A 16,574-nucleotide genomic window follows, 5' to 3' on the forward strand; every position below is an offset into this window, starting at 1 on the left:
CCACTGAAGGTGGGAATCCTTGGGTCACCAGATGCTTACTCTGTATTTATAGATGTCCTTGCAAATTCAGGTACTGTAAATGTAAAATGAATGGCAAGGTTTGGGATGGCTTTTGGCTACAGTAGTGACCAGAAGAGGTGGAACTGGGGGCTGATACAGGACCATGTGACAGGAGTGAGGGTAGGAGTGGAAATAAGCCTGTCAGCACAGGGCATGCCATGATAATTCAGCATCAAGAGAATCTGAGCCTTGTTCCAGACATTCCAGGGCTATAAAAAGATCAGAAGCCATGGACTGAGATCAGGTACCTATCCTGATATCCAGCAGCCTAGTCTGATGTTGTTTGCACAGAATCGGAGAGGTTGAATAACTTGCTAGAAGCTAAACAGCTATTAAGTGACTTAACTTTGACCATTTAACCCAGGCCCTCTGACTCTGCTTCTAGTTTTCTTTACTCTCCAGGATACTTCCAGTTGTGGAAATTGTCTTAATGGGGTACATATGAGCCTGGCTGTGATGGAGGATGTAGGGCCTGGTTTTGTAGGGAGGAGTTGCTCCTGACAAGGGAAGCACCAGGGTAGAGATGAATGGATGTGGACATGGGATTAGAGATAGAGCATCCTTGGGGAGGGTTTCTGTGGAGGAAGCTGGGAAGAGGTCACTTGTACAGAAGGAAAGGGAGAGGTTGGCCTTGCCTGGCAACTGAACTGTTTCTATCTCATAAACAAGACGATAGGGAACTACTGTGTATTCTCCAGGGAGAGTAAGATATGAAAACTGTCAACGTGAAGCAAGTTTGAAAGCAGCTTTTTTGATTAATGATAAAATGGCTTCTGAGATTAGATTGCTGGGTCATTTCTGCCCATGAGATCTTGCGCTACATTTGATGAAGCTTGGGCACTTCCCAGGCCATGGTCTTGTTTTCTGCATGCTTAAGAGTAGTTGGTCAGTAATGATTTGAGTCTTTCATTAATGCATCCTCATCCCCACTGTATTAAGGATAAAATAATAGCTTCCTTCAATTATACAGCCCATGAGAAATGGACATTCGGTCTTTTCTCTGAAACATAAATAGTGTCCTATAAAGTTTCAGGACCTGAGAGGAGATCCTTGGGCCATTAACCTTAAAATTCCAGAATTAAGGACCTTATTTTGCTACCAGTTTCCATCTCAAGTTTGTTCCTAAATGATCATTATGGTGCATGATTCTTTTCATGGTTTGTTTCCCAAAACAGGGGGGAAAGAGAGGGGTGGGGGGAGAGGAGGAGAGAGAGAGAGATAGAGGCAACCTACCATTTGATTTTGGGTGCTGTTTTTGTTGTTGTTGATTGAGTAGGACCTGGCCTGAAATGTCCTCAGGCACATGCTATTTCTGAGCCGTAATTATGCTTTTTAATCCACCCCTTTATGTCTGGGTCCTTAATATCTAAGCTCCTATATAATTATCAAGTTCAGTGTGTGGGAATGAGAGAAATATTTTTTGCATGACTTTAGCCTATACATTACTACAGTGCTGTGTTATTACAAGATATTTCCTGAACTCGGAGCTCTACTATTAACTCTCTCAACTTGAAAAGACCCAGCAAAGAGTTACTCCCAATCTTTGGCCCATGATGCGAAACTCAGATTGACACTGACTTGATCCAGCTGAGGGCCCTCGGGCTCTTGGGGGAAGATTTGAATTTGGCACTAGTGCACTGGTCCTGAGCCTGACGGGGACTTGGGAACCCTTCCTTTTCCATCCAGCTGTATTGTGTAGCTACAGCCGGGACATTCATTGCAGTTGTGAAGGACATGCATTCTCTGGTATTTGATAGGGGCCAGGTTTGTTCCCTCTCTCTCCTGGAGGAAGTTTACTGTGCTAGTTTGCTAGGCTAGAAAGAGACCGGTTAAGACTAATCAGAATTTTAAAGGATCAGGCTGAAAGGAGGGGAGCTGTGGCCTATTCTGTTTTTTGAAGTTCACCAAAATAGAAGACAGCAGGAGTCTAAGTTCCCCAGTGTCAGTCTCAGGAATCTCTTCCCCTAAACTAAAATTATTTTGATACCATTCCCCCCCCTAATCTTAGAAACAACTTATATATCAGCATTTTTGTGTATGGAGCACAGAACATTTTTTTATTCTTTCATTTCCTGTTACTTATTAAACATTCAAATAATATAGAAAGAAATAAAGGAGGAAGTCAACTCCCTGAAATTCAAGCACCTAGCAATAACCATCAGTATTTTGTGCTCATCTTTCTGGACTCTTCTCACATATACATGTATGCATGTGTGTGTGTGGATACATATACACACATACATGTATGAACATGTTCTTTTACCACCTGTTTCACCGTCCGTTCAGCTATATGTTGTGATACTCTTTTCTTCTGAGGAATGTAAATATATGTCACTCTTGAATGACTTCTAAAGATTCTATTATATGAATAATGAATATTCAGTAGTTTGTTAAACAGAATCCTAAAGTGTGGGCATTTTGTTTACTTCTCATTAATTGCACCTGTGATCAACATTCAGTGAATATCCTTTTATCCTTTTCATTCCTGTGTATCTGTCCAACTTTCTTTTCAAGAGACTTTTGGGCCCCAGGGTGTGCATATTTTGAATTTTAATACATAGTGCCAAGTTGCCCTCGAGAAAGTTTATACCAATTTACAATCCTGCCAACAGTGTATGAAAGTGCCGAAAGGATAGGGAAATTAACTTGCCCTTTTTTTCAGCTTTTCTGAATTTTACCCACCTCCCGAACATTACCACTAAACACCGAAAAGAAAAATGTGTTTATGAACTACTGTAGGTTTACTATTGATCCACACCCAGATTCCAGAACAAGTTATTCAGTCAGTGGTTTATGAAACTTGGAATAAAATCAATAATCTTGAATCTTTATCTGTTCACTAAGATTAGGTATTGCTAAACTCACATTGTTTTTTGGAAGGTTAATATAAAGGCAGGATTTCAGCTAAACATTCAGCACAGCAAACGTGTGTGTGTGTGTGTGTGTGTGTGTATTTTTTACCAGATGATTAAACAACTCAACCCTAGGCAGTTTCATTAGGGAATCCTGTTGCCTCAGCAGGGAGGTTGCCAGAGGTACCCAACCGTCACCATTGTATACAGTCTTTGATAATATATTTTTTGAAAGTGTGATGCTTCAAAGCTGGGAAAGTTAGCTAAAACAATGGAAGACATGATTAGAATTGAGAACTATCTTAGCAAATTTAGTTAAGATAAACATAAAGCAAATGTTCAGTAATGAAAAGAATGAAGTTTATATATAGAATTAAAATTCAGGGGTGTGTGTGTGTGAATGGCAGGGCAACTGCCACTAGGATATGAGTTTAATCAATTGCAGATTCAAATATTAGTCATCATTGTACAGCAGATGCTAAGAAATCAATGAAATGTAAGAATATATTGGTTGTTTTAAAATAGTGTTTAGCACAGTTAAGGACACATGTGAAGACTTGGATTCAGACTCTGTTCAGAGAATTATTCTCTAAGCAGAGCCCTGTTGCATTGTAATAATCCCATGTATGCTAGGGTACAGAGAGGGGACTAAAAGAAATGGAGGATGACTAGTCCAGAGGGCAAAGAATGGTTAGGCTACATAAGCGAGATATAAAGGGCATAACTGTATTTAAATGTCTAAAGACCTGGGTCCCCTCCAAAAAGGCAGAATTAGGAAACTGCAACCAGAAAGCTCAAAATATATACGGAGGAGGAGGAACATCCCGTTTAAGCCATTTAATAAATTGTGTGCTAAGGTAAGGAGTTTCCCATCTCGAATGGTAACACATTCACCAGGGCTGCTATGCAGGGAATTCCTGTTTGAGGAAAGAGGGTTGTATTAATTCCTTCCACCAGTACATGCACAATGAGTGGCATTTACATACCCAACACTCTCCTGTGGATGGCCTAGACTTTGAAAACGCCTGAAGTCTTTTGCAGAGGAGTAAAGGGCACCACCATGTTAACTGCTGACGCTAGCACTCCTGCGAATGGTCCACCAGTAACCGCTAGCTGCTCGGACTGTGGTGCAAAGGCAAGGGGGCTGGCTTTTTCTGCATCCCCAAACACCAACTAGCTAATATTTCCCCCTTTTCTCTCCAGCTTAAGTGAACATGTCAGATGCTAATGTGTTCAAATGATGGGATTCCAGGGAATCCTCAGGTCTAGTCTGTCTGTGCATATTTCCTTTTCCTCCCTTAGCCTGTTCATATGCACTCTTTCCTCTTTTGTAATTAGGTTCTTTCTTTCCTGAAAGCAGTTCCCACCAATTTTCTTTATATATATGATTATTCTCACAACCAATAAGAAAATGTCCCCAACAAACCCCCCAAAAAGTGGACAAAAGGATGTGAAAAGGAGGCTCCTCTATAGTGAAATAGAAATGGCCAATAAATTAATAAAAAGATGCTCAGCCTCTAATTATAATTAGGGAAATATGAAAGAGAGAGTTTTTCATGTATTAGATTTTTGAAGATTAAAGGGTTTGAAGAGATTCCATTGGCACAGTGTAGGCAAAGAGGTGCAAACTGGAAATTGACTGACATTTTCTTTTTTAAACTTTTTTAAAAAATTAATTTATTTGGCTGCATTGGGTCTTCATTGCTGCGCACGGGCTTTCTCTGGTTGTGGTGAGCGGGGCTACTCTCCATTGCAGTGCATGGGCTTCTCATTGCAGTGACTTCTCTTGTTGCAGAACACGGGCTCTAGGCGTGCAGGATTCAGTAGTTGCGGCACGTGGGCTCACGGTCTTAGTTGCTCCGCAGCATGTGGGATCTTCCCAGACCAGGGCTCGAACCCCTGTCCCCTGCATTGGCAGACAGATTCTTAACCAGTGTGCCACCAGGGAAGTCCCTGATCAACATTTTTGAAGGGAAATTTTGTAATATCTTTCAAAGTTTAAAATGTGTATACTTTATTTTAGGGATCTCTACTGAATCTCTGTTTTCCTAGTACATTATAGAAACAACTATTACATGTTTTAGCATCCATTCTTATTGAGAACAAGCACATGAGGACAGACAAAACTGTTCCTTTGTAAGAGTATCCTTTGAAGCATTGTTGGAATAATGAAAAACTGGAAATGACCCACATGTTCATCAGTCATTCAACTAATATTTACTGGTGCTCACTGTGTGCCGGCAGTGTTTTAGGTGCTTGGTAAAATCTTTGAACAAAACAAAGATTTCTGCCCACTGTTTTAGTGCATCAGTAGAGGACTAGTAAATGAAAGTATATACATGCATAGAATGGAATCCTACGTAACCATTAAAAATTAGGTATTTCTACATGATCTTGATAAGGAAGGATGGCCAAGACATCTTGCACATTTTGTTTATAAAGTGTGTGCATATTTCCTTGCTTGCTTTGTGCACAAAATTTTTCTGGAGAGACTGGCAAAAATCCTTAAAAGTAGGAGTGGATATTGGGGTAGGAGAAGGGGGAATTTTTTTAAAATAAACTGTTTTATACTATTTAATTTTTCGTATCTAGCTTGTTCGATTTCTATAATAGAAAACTTATAGATGTTATATAAAAAGATGGAATGGGAAAGCTAAATCAGTAGTTCTGCTAGAAAACTAAGGCTCATATCTCAAAGAAGATGGAAAATGCCTTATCGTATCTGTAGGCATTGAGACCAAAATGATTAGGTATTTGGTGCTGTTCAGACTGCAAGAATGGAAATTAATACCATAGTACTTTGGAATGCAAAACGAAAGACATGAGATGGGCCTATATTCCTGGTCGTGGGCATGGTGGACTTGTCTACACTTGCAAATCAAATGGGAAGGCAGCCAGGGGCAGGGGAAGGGCCTGGGGCCAGCAGTCAGGTATTCTGGGGCTTTCTCCTGGGTTTGTGACTGACTAATGTTCAACCTCCTGGAGCCTCATTCTCCCCTTCTGTAGAGTAGTGAACGTTGGAGTCAGTGATGTAAGGTGTGGTCCGTCGCTAGCATTACATGAATCTGGAGTGTTCTGGGAGGTCCTCATGTGTAGGAGAGAGATTTGAGATAGCTGCTGAAATCTCAACTTTCCAGTTACCCATGTCCACCTAGTACTTTGAAGAAACATTAGTTATATAGTACTTTGGTATCTGTTTTTGTTTAGATTCAGCTTTAAATATATTTGAATATTTTGTACTTAAACTATTTCAACTCTAGGGTCATAGAAGATCAGGGGTTTTGGAGTCAACCTTAAGCAGATGACTAAGATAAATTGATTTTCAAAATGTGTTCTTTTGATGAATTAATTTGATGTGTTGGGAAAAATAAAAAACACACATAACAAAAAACAATATGAGCCAACACTCTAGGCATTTCCAGATGAAATTAGAATGTAATTTCATCCTTTCTGGAAATTGGCTTTCTTTGAGATCCCCAAACCCAGAAGTTCCACTTTGCCTCTTCTTTGGGGGTAAGTTTTCACAGGAGAAGAGGTGGTGGTTGTAGATGAATTTTCATTCCTGTGTGCTGGGAGAGTGTCAGCCTGGAGGAGCATGTGAGGGGACCTGCGAATGACATGCCTGTGCTGTTTGTGTGTCTCAGGAGACCTTCTATCCAGAGTGGGACATGTGATTCACACTCTTTTTCCATGTAGAACTAAATTGATCCTAGTGAGGGTAAGTTCAGAGTATCCCATATAAAGCTAGTAAGGGTACTGAAATCCAAACAGAGGGAGGACAGCACAGCAAGCAACCCAATGAGAAGAAAAACGCCGGAGGGAATGTTTCATAGATTTGGTATTTGGGACACTCCACTGCCATTTCTCTCTTCCCATTTGTTTTTCAACTGATTGGAAAACTACTAATGAGCATGTTTACATTTTCTCCAGTTGTTTTACCCAAGTGTGAGACCAGCTGGGGAGAGAGGTTTGTTCTCTGTCCAAAGCCCTAGTCGTCTCTCCCTCTGTCTTCCTCTCACTCTCCCACTGCCAGACCCCCTCCGCCCTGCCAAACCTCTCCTCGCTGTCTCACCACCCCTCTCCCTGGGGTTCTCTCTGTGTTCAGCACCGGCCAGCAGCCCCACCACATGTTTTGCATTGCTCACACCCTCCCTTCTCTCTCTGCCTTGTTGTCATTTGTTTTGTTTTGAAGGGGATGAGGTGCAGAGGAGGTCTTGGGTTTGTGCCCTTCCACTCAGCTTCAGAACTGGGAGCCGGCCTGGATTGCATTTGCTCCCATTTCTGCGCTGAGCTCAAAAGCCCCTGTCAGAGAATGTCCCTCTGTCCTCTGACAGTTCTTTAGGATGCATTTGCTCTCTCTGGGCTGCTCCAGATTTCTTGTGTCTGCTCTCTGTAACCCAACTCATTCTCATTTGATTTGCTCTTTCCTTCTGAAGAGGGTGTCTCAAGCTTCTGTCATTTTGAAAACCACCTTCACAAGGTTTTCCATGTCCTGTGACATAATTTCTGTGAATTCTCTGTTGGATGTGGTTGTTATAATTTATTCAAATACATTTTATAGCAAACCCATAACTATGAAAAACTCCACTTACTCCCTGTGAATCATCTTGCATGTCTCCAGGTATGTGGACATGGCTCTTCTTTGCCATTCCTGTGTAAGACTCTGTTCCTTTCTGAGGTGCTGCTGGGTTACTCAACCTTCAAGTTCCCCACAGGGTAGTCATTCGAGCTATCAGTTTCCAGTCTATTGGCCAGTTTTGTTTGGCCATAGCCTGAGATAAAATTCTAAAATTCATTAATTGAGGAGATGATTTTAGTGATGCCAGTTCTGCCTAGGCCAGTGATAATAAGTATTTGTTGGATGTATGAACTGAATGAAGATCTTTACTTCCCTTGTCAGTACAGTTTTCGAGTCTGAATTCTAATGCCTGCAAACAGCCTTCTCATTTTTTCTTTCCTCCTTTCTTTTTTTATCTTCCTTCCTTCTTTCCTCCCTCCCTTCCTCTTTCCCTCCCTCCTACCCTTCCTTCCTTCCTTTCTTTTTTCCCAGCCTCCCTTTTTTTTTTTCTTTGTAGTTAAAAAAATTGGGATTTGATTTTGAAGTTCACTTTCTAAAGACACTCATAACAGACCATGTACAGAACATGTCCTTAGTTAGTGGAAGAGTCTGGGGCTTTTTCAGAGACCGTCTATTGACTCTCTGAGTTGAAACAGTTTAGACTCCACATAAAATATGCGTTGTTTACCCAGGCTCTTCATGCTCTGCATACTGTTACAGTCCTTGAAGAGCTTGTCAGTGACAAGTAAGATAAATGAATGAAGAGGACTTTACAAGTGTTTAAAAGCTAAGTATAGCATGTGCTGTCCACTACTTAATTAAACAGACCTGCGCTTAACGAAGTAACTTTGTGATGGAAATTTCTAGGGCCTTCCCCTTCTCCCAGACCCCCACCACCTCCAACAGTGCTCAAGATGTTAGAAATTTCTTGGTTGTCTGCAGTTGCTAATGTGTTAGCCTAGGTCTGAAACCATCCTGTTGGTTAAAGCATTAAAAATTAGTGTGGATTGTGGATAATGACTTTTGAATTTATATCAGGACTTGGTCACCATGGACTCCCTTGGAGCTCGATCAAGATTTTATAATGTTTCCGTGTTTCATCCTTTTCACAGAGAACTTTAAAATAAAAAATGAGCTGCTTCTCTTATCAGCTCTGATTGGGGTCAGTGTCCAGAGAGTCAGAGCTCATTTCCAGCTCAATCTTAATTTTTATAATAAAGGGGTCAGTTTTTATGAATCTGAGCAGTAGGGTAGAGTGGTTACTTAGGAAGCTCTGGAATCATAGTCCCAAATCTATCAGATGTATGATCTTGGGTAAGTTTCTTAGTCTTTCTCAGTTCCTTCCTCCCTCCCTCCCTCTCTCTCTCTCTCTCCCCCTCCCTCCCTCCCTCTCTCTCTCTCTCTCTTTCTTTCTTTCTAAATACTACCACTGCTATTACTTACTTTACTTTTACTTCCCCTCTTTACCCATGCATTACAAAGGCATTTTTCTCCAACTTACCCACGATTTCAGCTCACAGTGTTGTTGCAAATAAGGCAGGTAGAGCTGTCATACTGGTAAGCCTGTTTCTTCATCTGTAAAGTGGGGATAATAACAGCCTCTACCAGGGCTGATAGTGAGGAGTTGCTCTTGGTTCTTATGGGCTTCTGTCCCTGTGATAGCAGCCATTAAAGATTTTGAATATGCCCCTCCCCTGCAGCCTACATTAGACCGTTGGTGTGACTATGAGAGATGACAATAACAAAGTCCTGTGCTTGGCACACAGCAAGGGCCAGGAAAGCCTAGTTATTATCACTGATATTCATGAGAGGCGGCCTCGCAGTGCCTATCTTCTTTCTGCTACTATTAGGGATCCTAATCTCTACTTCATTAGCAAAGTACATAGAACTCTTTATAAATAATTCTGCCCCCATGGGCTGCATTGGCTGATAGCAGAACAGAGGTGATGATGCTCTCAGCTATAATTGCTGTCCATAACCCTTTGGGGAATTCCTCAGGTTCCTAAAGTGACAGCAGGAAGCACTTTGTCAGAATATCTCCCACCCTTGCTTTTAGAAGAAAGAAAAGGAAAAGAAAAGAAAAACTATTTTAAAAGTACAGGAAGGAATAAGAACACTAGATCAGCATCTATTCATGTGGAGTTTGGTTCATGAGCTAAAGACTTTCTTTCCTCTCTTGCCAATTTTATAGATATAGGAACTGAGGCTCACAGAAAAGTGGTTCAGTTTGAGTCTCAGAGTGAATATTTGGCAGAAACAGAGTTAGTGCTAGGCCTCTGTTTCTTCCCTAAGAAAAGTGAGAGATCTATCTCCTTAGGTAATGAGAAATCTCAGAGCTGTCCATGAAAAGGCCTGGTAGTTACAATGTTAGTCCTGTACAGAACTTAGAGTTTTGATGGGATTCCCACAAAAGCAGACACAGAGACAGGGATTTGGTGCAGGTAGTTTATTTGGGAGGTGATCGCAAGAAGCATGATGAGAAGACTGAGATGTGAGATAGGGAAGTAAAAGACAGATAAAGTTGCATTAATGGGTGGTTTCCTGATGTAGTCAACCAGGGCTGTACCCTGCTGGGGACCTACTGAGAGATTCTGGAACACACCATAGTGTGGTCCCACTAAGGGACTGGGATACTGGTTATTTATCCATCATCTCCCTCCCTCACAGACTGAGAGTTTTTCTAAAGGCATGAACTGCGTAATTCTTCTGTCCGCCCTGTTCCCTGGCCAAACCTACACCTGTGACCAGAGGAAGACCTCAGGCAGAGAGAGGTGCAGGAGCTTGAGGTGGGAAGACAGCAACATGTCCGGGACTGCCCATTCAGTCGACAAGTGACCTCCAGGGTGGAACAAGAGGATATGGGAAGGGCACTGACTGCCCTATTACAATTAAAAATAAAATAAAATAAGGGTACTTAATGAGTAGGTACAAAAATAGCAGCCACACCATCCATGGTGACTACTAATTTTCTGTCTATAAATAAGGACTGAGGGAAGCGGCTTCAGCAAAGTTGGGAGGGAGAGTCTCATCAATGTCCTGTTTGGCTGTAGATGGATGGCAGGAAGGACTGACTGAGCTGAATGAGTTGGAGGAGATCAGACCCGTTTTCAAGGCAGGACTGATGCTGAAGCAGTAGATTGTGTAGATATACGTAAATACAGAGTTGTCCAGAGCCTGGCCCACTTTCTCAGAGATGTCATAGTTTGGCGTGTATGAGCTTATGGCTATGGCTCTTCTTAAATTCCTTTCGAAATGCCCCAGGTTGATAGGTTCTTCTGAGAAATAAGGTGGTGAATTATCATTTCAAATATTTTTTCTGCTCTCCCCACATCTAATAAAGGAATGAAGAAAGCAAAACACACACACACAGACACACACCATGTTTTGGGTTCCAGTTCCCCTCACTGACCTATTTTTCCTGTCGTGGTGATTAGAGGGTGAGTTTACCGTGGAATCTCCCCAGTCCACTCTTCCTTATACCCATGTCCACACCACCTTTCAAATCTTACCTCAGGGGTCATCTGACCCATGGAGCCTTACTGATGTCATAGCCCTTAGCTAGAGGGGATTTCCCCTACCTCCAGACACTCATTTAAACTCAAGCCTTTCTCCTTGTTTTTCTTCTCATATTGTGTTATAGTCCATTCTCTGATTCCTCATGTATTTATCTTCACTTTGTTGTGTGCCTCTGGCCTGGGACCTTACCCTTCATATACCACTGTAGGACACTGGAGTCAGAAACCTGTGTTTAAGTCCTGTTCCTCTACTCACTAGCTGAGCAATCATGGGCTTGGTTTCCTCATCTATAAGAATAGCTATCTCAAAGGATTCAACGAATGCATTCCGCTCAGACACTTAGCCTGGCACATAATTGTTCTAGTCTTTATGGTTGCAAGAGTTTGGTAAGTGTTGAATGAATTTCTGTGCAGTGTCCACAGTAGAAGGTGTTCCATCAGTGATTCTTACTTACTCCCATAAGGTTCCCTAATGCAGTGTATTCCCCTAATAGCTTCTTTATCCTTCTGCTTCATTTTGTCCTGCAAGAGTGACCTGAGCATTGGAACCCAGACCCCGCTCAATTATATTTCATTGCCGTGTGGGCCTGGTGGATGTTCAGGAAATCCCTTCTCTTCTCACTGTTCACTTGTTGTCTGGCTTCTTCATCTTTAACTCAGAGACAAGAACTGTTGACCTTGCTCTGATTTCACAGAAACAAGACCAGTAGAAGAGTTCTGGACTATTTCGGATTTCCCTGGCAGGAAGGAGGAAGAAAAGAAAACCTGAGAGAAGAAAATGTAATTGCTATTGTATGGAATTATCTCCATATCCCATAGCAACAAATCTTATTATATATTTTTTCTTATTTAAACCATATTCATGAAGGTTTTATTGTTAACTTGATCCAGATGACTGATCAAAGCATAGTTCACTATTGCCACCTTGCTAAAATATTTTTAAAGGCAATTTTAATATTACACTTTTATAGCTACATATTGCTATTAAGCTATTGAGTCTATTACTAGTCAATCAAGGATTTTCATTTTGTTTCAAGAGCTCCTTGGATAAACTCTTCAGAAGTGTCATGAGAGATGGAGTATATGGCACCTTCTCACAGATGGTGTTCATCAGGGAGTTTAGTTAATGGATGCAGTTTCAGTTTCCACAGTTGACTTTTGGTGCTAATGACAGTATTCTAAAGATTTCTGTTCTTCCAAAAGCTAGAGGATAGTAAGGAAATGAACCCTATAACACCTTCAAACTCTTTATTCTTAATGATGTCAGTACCCAAAGCCAGAGAGTATTTCAGTAGGTCCATTGTATTCAAGAATGGAATATTTATCAAACAAGAACAATTTGACTTTTGTAACAGCTCTAAAACCATACATTTATCCTGCTCTCTCATTCCCAAGAACAACAACAACCAAAAACAAATGCACAATAGGAAAAGTTAAACTATCACACGAAGAGTTACATACTCAACTGGATCATTATAGATGCTGATTGTGTATTCTTCCCTTTCATCTGTTCCAAAGTGGCCTGTTCATTCTTTCATACATTTACACATTTATTCAACACACATTTACTTACTACTTATATACCAGACTCTGCGCTAGGTGGTGAGTCCAAGGGTAATTCACACCTAGTGCTTCCCTCAAGAGAATTTCAACTTGTGGTAGAGAAAGCCAAGAAAGCATGTGATTGTTTGCCATTCATTGAGATAAGTGCTGTGTTGGAAGTGGGTGGGGGGTAGGTACAGAATTCTGGGGAAGGCAGCAGAGGAGCACTTAATCCTTATGGAGGGTGGTTCTGGAGGTGATGGTGTTGAAGCTAAGACCAGAGGAACTAATGGGTAGAACCCAGGTAAAGGTGGAGAGATCAAAGACATGACAGGACCAGAGATCACCCTGTCCCAGGGCAACGGGGGGTGGATAGGAGGCCTGGAGGTGAACAGCAGTTACCTCACAAGAGCTTCATAAGCTGCAGAGGAGATGGGGCTCTTTCCTGAGAGCAGTGGGGAGCCTCTGAGGAATCTGAAGCCAGGTAGTAACAGAGGTCTGATGTCACTCTGACTACAGATTGTGTTCAATGGGAGGTGAGAGTGCAGCAGGAGAGCTGTTAGGAACCTATTGCCCCAGAGAAATAAGGTGGTGCCTGGAAGAAAGAGGAAGTAGAAAATGAAATCTGATTAGATTTGTCTCAGCAGTCATGACATAATACAGTAAAATGAATATAACACAGCCAAAGGCAAGTGTGTCAGGTCAGCAGTTTGGTAAACTCTGAAAAGGAAATAAAAATGGGCTTCAGTGAATTACTAAATGAGGCCATGAGTTCCCCAGTGCAGTGCTGTGGAAAGCTATGTCGCTCCAACTCTGTATTAACTTCCCTGGGATTTCAGTTATGACTGCCCAGAAGATTTGCTGTCTAAGGCTTTGTGGTGGGCACCTTTTGTATCTGATGGCTATAGGGATGTGAACCATCACACATGGAATCCCCGGGTAAACGTGTCTTGAATTATTTGAACAAACGGTGTCCTGTTCCAATCCTTCTTCAAATTTTCTGCAGTTTTTCTTCCATCTGCCTTTAGGGAGTGTTATTTGTGGCTTCCTTTCCTTCTAGACCATTTTTGGTGTGTTAGGAAACCAATATAATTGAGTGGAAATGAGGGTAGGTAGTATAGATTGAGAAAATTTTTTTTAAGATATCCATTTCCAAATTGACAATTTAAATGAACAGGATTGATCAAACTTTTTTACAGAAGGGAAAACGAGCAACCAGCCTGTAAGAAATCGGTCACAGTTTAGGGGATATGCTACAAGCAAGATAAATAAAAATGGTCTAAAATATCAGGCTAAACTCTCATTTTTCATCTCCATTTCACACTCTTCTCTTCCAGCCCAGACTAATCAAAGGAAGCCTCTTCCGCTCACAATTGCTCTGTGTACATTTCCCCCAGATCTGGTATTCACATGAACAACGTGGTTTATTTATATTTCAGCACCAAATTGGAAAGATGACATCATTCATTTACAGTCTTTATCCCATGACATGCCTATTCTCCAACACCTCATTTCAGCAGACACATTTAGGACTGCATATAGCATCTTGTTTAGCTTGTACATTCTTTTATGGGATACAGTTCAAAGGTAGGGAACTTTAAGCTTGTCGCTGGTAAGAAAATAATCTCATAAAATCACAGAAGCTTCCCCAAAGGATAAGGACATTATGATGTTTACAATAGCAGAGTTATTATTTGTTCATTTAGGCTTCTTCATTCATTCTTGGGTGAATCCCTTCCTTCTTGACCATAGCAAATCTTACCGCTCCCTTCAGACTTCAGAATTCTATTAGAAGGAACAATTCCAGATCTATTAGTTCACGAGTTCAAAAGTACAGGCTCCTGACAATATTGGAATTTTAGGTGTGAACGCTGAATTTCACGATCACATGTGCAAGGACAGGCCGGAAAGGGGAATCTCAGTGTTTGGTCGGCAACAGCTCCACTGACCTGCTCTTTTTCACAAGATGTAACTTGTCCATTGGGTCTTCTGACACTTTAAGTGAACAAGTGAAGGATGGAAATGCTATCAGCTGCCAAAGGTTGCCTGAGTTGTTGGTTTTTTTTTTTTTTTTTTTTTTTTTGTATATATTTAGATGGCTCTTTCCCTCTATTTTTATTGTTTTTATCCATATATATTCCACTCTGGGGCCTTTTTTACATCCACTCTGGGGCCTTTCAAATACCGTACACATTTGAAAAAACAGAGTGAGTAAATCATGAGACATCCTCTGTCATACAGGACTGGGATGTGAGGTGTTTCCAAAACTTAACAGAACCGAAGCATTTATGAGAAAGCTATTTCTACCTGTTCGGCTGTTTGCCTTTTTTTTTGCTAGCAACGTGATGAAGAGAAAAGCCTAGAGATTGAGAATTGGAAGGTCCAGAAAATCTCCATGTTCTATGTCAAGAGAGACTCTGGGGTCTGAAATCTAGGCCTTGATTTTCTAGCTGTAAGTGAGGATAGTAATAATTCCTCCCAGGAAAGTTTTGAAGATAAGTTAGATCATACGTGAAAAATACCACAAGAATAGACTGCTAGGTCCAGAATTATTATCAGAGTATTATTTATATTACGTACTAAAATTCTGACCAGCTGGAGGCTCTGCCAGCCTCTGGCTTCTTGCTCTCTTAATGTGCTGGCGGCTTATTATCACGAGCCACCAGTGGGATTGTTACGGCAACTCACGAGATGTCCTCAACTCTTACTGACCTTCCCTGGCTAAAGACAATCATGCAGCTCGCCTCTAGAATGGCTGCGTCCCTCAAAATTATGGCCCCTTCTTTTTTTCAGTCACTCATTGCAACAACATGCTTAATGTTATCTGCATCTACTTGGCCCTGTGTTAGATTCTGGAGAGAGGCAGATGAAAGAAACAAGCCTCAAGTTTACTGACAAATGGACAGATAAATCCGTGATCAGAGAGATGTGGTAAGCAGGAGGCACACGTCACCTGGTCTCAAGGGTGGGTCAGGAAAAGGCCAGGCACAGAAGTTAGAGGCGAGGGAAGGTGGCTGGGGGAGGTATCACAGGCAAAGGAAACAACATGTATGAAGACGGAGAAGTGCCTTCCAGTTCCAGTAAACAACAACAACAATAATAGTAATAACAGCATGACTTTTATTTCAAGCCCATTATGCACCAGACCCTGGACTGACTTGAAGTCTCTCATATCATTTTCTCCTCACAACAACTCAAGGGAAGGGGGTACTATTACTCCCATTTTAAAGTTGAGGATATTGGGGCATAGAAATAGTTAACTCTCAAAGAACCCCGTAACCAGCAAAGAGGTGGAGCAGCACTTGAACCCAGACAGCCTTATCTCCAAACCCACGCTTGTAGTCTCTACATTTCCTGGCTTTCTGAGCTTCATATTTTTATCTGCCTTTTTCTGTGGTCTTTAGGCAGTTTTCTAGATTTGTGACCCTGTTAGGTCTATTTGTTGTTGGTCTCTTTCTTGCCCCGCATAATAGAACAATACAATTTACGGGCCTTGGGGTTGAACTATGATGCCTAGTTGCCTCATGTGACCAACATAGCAGGGACAAACATAGCAGGAGAGGTAAGCTCTTCTCCATCAACTTTGCTTTTTTTGCTTAATTTCTTCAAAGAATCATATCAGTTAAAATGTCCATAGGGAGCCCTTTCCCTAGATGGCATCATAGTAACAACCATCTTCATCAGTGTTTTTGCATTTGGCAGCCTTTAAGTGGACTTCTCTGCCTTGTCTTGCAGGACCGCTGTTTGTCTGTAGTTCTCTGTTTCCCTCCAGGCTTTTCCCATCTTTTCATCCAGGGCTTCCTTCTCTTGCTTGCTCTAGGGTGTAGGATGTGATCATTGGCAGTATGTGACTGCAAGCTTACTCTGGATCTCTGTGATTGCTTGATAACATAAAACAAAGCACTTTAGTATGTGTCCATTTATTGCCTTTTAAATCTCATGGGGCAAGGACACTTCTGTCTATGAATGGAGATCCAGCAACATTGTGGCTTCAAGGATGTGACAAAACCTCTTTTACCAAAGCTAATGGCACGGTATATTCTTTAT

General features: G+C 41.4%; 1 protein-coding gene across 1 annotated transcript in view; it reads left to right on the forward strand.

The window, feature by feature from the left end:
• Nucleotides 1–16,574, forward strand: part of ERC2 (ELKS/RAB6-interacting/CAST family member 2) — a 913,064-nt gene that overhangs the window by 706,288 nt on the left and 190,202 nt on the right. The gene's annotated exons all lie outside the window — the stretch shown is intronic.

Source organism: Hippopotamus amphibius, chromosome 13 (assembly GCF_030028045.1).
Source record: "Hippopotamus amphibius kiboko isolate mHipAmp2 chromosome 13, mHipAmp2.hap2, whole genome shotgun sequence".
Lineage (NCBI taxonomy): Eukaryota > Metazoa > Chordata > Mammalia > Artiodactyla > Hippopotamidae > Hippopotamus > Hippopotamus amphibius.